Here is a 2,902-nt window from a genome sequence, read left to right on the forward strand (position 1 = left end):
TGTAAGCTTAATGTATTCTGAGATTTTCATGTGCGTTTCCTGAGGTTGCCACAATTTCATGATAACTGGGTCTCAGTATTCTTTACAATAACAGTTGTCAACATTAATGCATTTATTAAATCTGATAATTCATAGTGTGAAAAATCCCCATAATACTGATTTATCTAGATGATCTATCGCTATGAATGCTAAGCTGTTTTTATGACTTAATAGGTAAACGCTGCATGCAGTATCGAGCAGGTTCTATTCTGATTATTAGATATGTGCAGTGCTTCATTTAGTGCAAAAAGAAAGATCAGTTCTGGTGTTGAAATCTCTATCTGGCCATTGATGTTCAGCACTGTGTGACACAGCTTTAATGATCAGCCATCCAGCACTTGTTTACAGCTTGGCTTCCCAGTCATGTTCTGTTAATACCCGCTCCTGTTAATATTTATCGTCAGTCTTAATTGGTTTGATGTCACTACACTGGTGGTGCTGTTGCCTTGCTTGTTGAACTGGCCTCTGTGTTGTTTCAAATCTTTATTACCGTGACAGTAAAGTCCTGTTCATTACAGTTTCACTTTCCATTTTCATCAGTATGAAACTTATTCTGTTAAATGCAAGGCAGCTGTTCTAGAGTCAAACCCTGCCAGCTATCACAGGGGAGGTGCATAGTCTGTATAAATTATCAGGAATATGAACTCGATCGAAGATGTTAATTGCGCCAATGGTTAGTTATGTTGGGAATTGCCATGCATTTCATGCAGTGATAATACAAATGAATTTTTGAACAAAGGGATCTTAAAATAATATCTAATCTACAGAGAATACCCACATCAAACGAATAATTCAAAGCTTTGAAATATATCTTTGTGGTCCGAAATGTTAAGCACTAGGCTGTGAATATTGTACTCAATTCAAGTTTGTCAAAGAAAAAAACAAAACCAGAGTTAATTAACAGTTATTACAGGCCTTTTCAACTTTAATTTGACTTTCAAATATTAGCTCTTATATTAAACTATGCTTCTGGCATCTGCAAATTAGCTTAGTGTATCTCCTCTAATTAGGCCTCATTGAGCCCACGGTAACCCACACACAATAATATTAATAATTCAGCAGCATAAGATGTGTTTAAGAGTAGTCAGAGTTCATTTTATTTGCATTGAATTGATTTTATACACATCACCTTTACAGTTTGGTAAAACCATGATCTTAGGTCAGAGCAAAATTCAATGATGAGGTGATCATGAATTGGGAGTATTTTATTACCTTTCACTGGGGTTTCCAGAAGTTCTCATTATGAAACAAGAGGGTTGTTTTGTGTTATAAAGCCTAGTTCGTTTTAGGTCAGACATTATCCAAGCCCTATATTTTTTAGTGCATGTTAGATGGGGTCTCATTAGTCTTGTTAGAGGAAAATTTAAATATAGATTTCTTTGTGGTCTTCACATAAAAATGGAATATTACAATTTAAATAGATTCCGCTTTAACTCGGCTCTCAATTTCTCAGTTGTATGATTAAAAAGTTGTGCTACCTTGTTTTTGATGTTGACTATGGTAAACTGAACAATAAAAAGAAGTGTGGTCTAGTAAAACCTGCCCCTCAGCCCTTACACTTCTATATCCTCCACCCACTTCCTCTCATATTTCCATCCTCGTGCCATTTCTCTCTCTGTCAACAATAATTTTGCCTCTTGCCACTGATCAAACGCACCTGCCAAGCCCTGCTAACATTCCCAAGCATGTTCGCTAATTACCCACAAAGCCTTGCAGACTCATACTACTAATAGGGGTTTTGCCTCAAATCGGGGGCAGGGATGTGCTGCATTACAATGGTATTTATTTACTCATTTGGGAAAGAATCTCAAGGGATAATGTGGATTTCAAATGTTTCATGGCAGATAAACCTCCTTTTTTTTTCATGAATACAACACCAGTATAAATTATTCCCCCCCCCTTTGTATTCTTATTTTTATCAAATGGTAAACAAGGATGGTAAAAAGGGACATTGTAATAATCATCTCTATTTAAATCAAAGACAAAACGCTTCACACCCTACAAAGGCGTGGCATTATCATTAGTGAGAGCAACAACAAAGCTTAGTTGTGATGATAGTCCCCTTCCCAGTGTGATTACACAAAGGAGTCTCTTTAACTGTGCAGTTACAGGGGAAATATTGTATTAAGTGCTGAGCAAATTGCCAATTACTCTCATGTTTAAACCACAGTTAGAATGATGGATACCACTAAAGAATTTCTTTTTTTTTTTTACCATAATTGCTGGAAAAGCTTGATTGGGCAGATTATTAGTGATTGAAGATTCAAACATAGAAAATGTGCTGTTTTTCATAAACGTCATATTACAACTATAAACAGAAAACAAATACATTATGCGGGGATGTTAAAGCCCTGCATGAGGAGTTGTGTCTTTGGCACAACCTGGGTTGGCACAAGCTCGTCATCGTGTCATCACACTCGTGTAAAAGATAAACACTACCAGCGATTATTAGCAGGTACATTAAAATACACATTTAAATTTTCTGTTTGTTTATTTAGTTTTCATTCTTCGCTGACCTACTAGATTTATTTTGCATTGAAAATAAATGCCATCATATTATCTACAATTGAGTCAGAAAACCTTCTTGTTATTTTTTGAAAATAATTGATCATCTTATTATAATTCTGAATGCCTGCCCCCCCCCCCCAAGTGTGTAAGATCAATGGTGGTAATTGTTGTTCTTTCCAAATTGAGACTAATTAACTCAGATGCTGTTGCAGTATCCTTATATCAGAACTTGTGCATTGTTGTGCACTCAACCATCTGTAAGGAGCATACTGAAGATTAACAAACAAGTGTCCTATACATCATCAACATCCTGATTTTCTTCCCCCACTAGGTCTCCTGTGAATTTTATCTGAGA

Source organism: Pleuronectes platessa, chromosome 1, assembly GCF_947347685.1.
Source record: "Pleuronectes platessa chromosome 1, fPlePla1.1, whole genome shotgun sequence".
Taxonomy (NCBI): Eukaryota; Metazoa; Chordata; class Actinopteri; order Pleuronectiformes; family Pleuronectidae; genus Pleuronectes; species Pleuronectes platessa.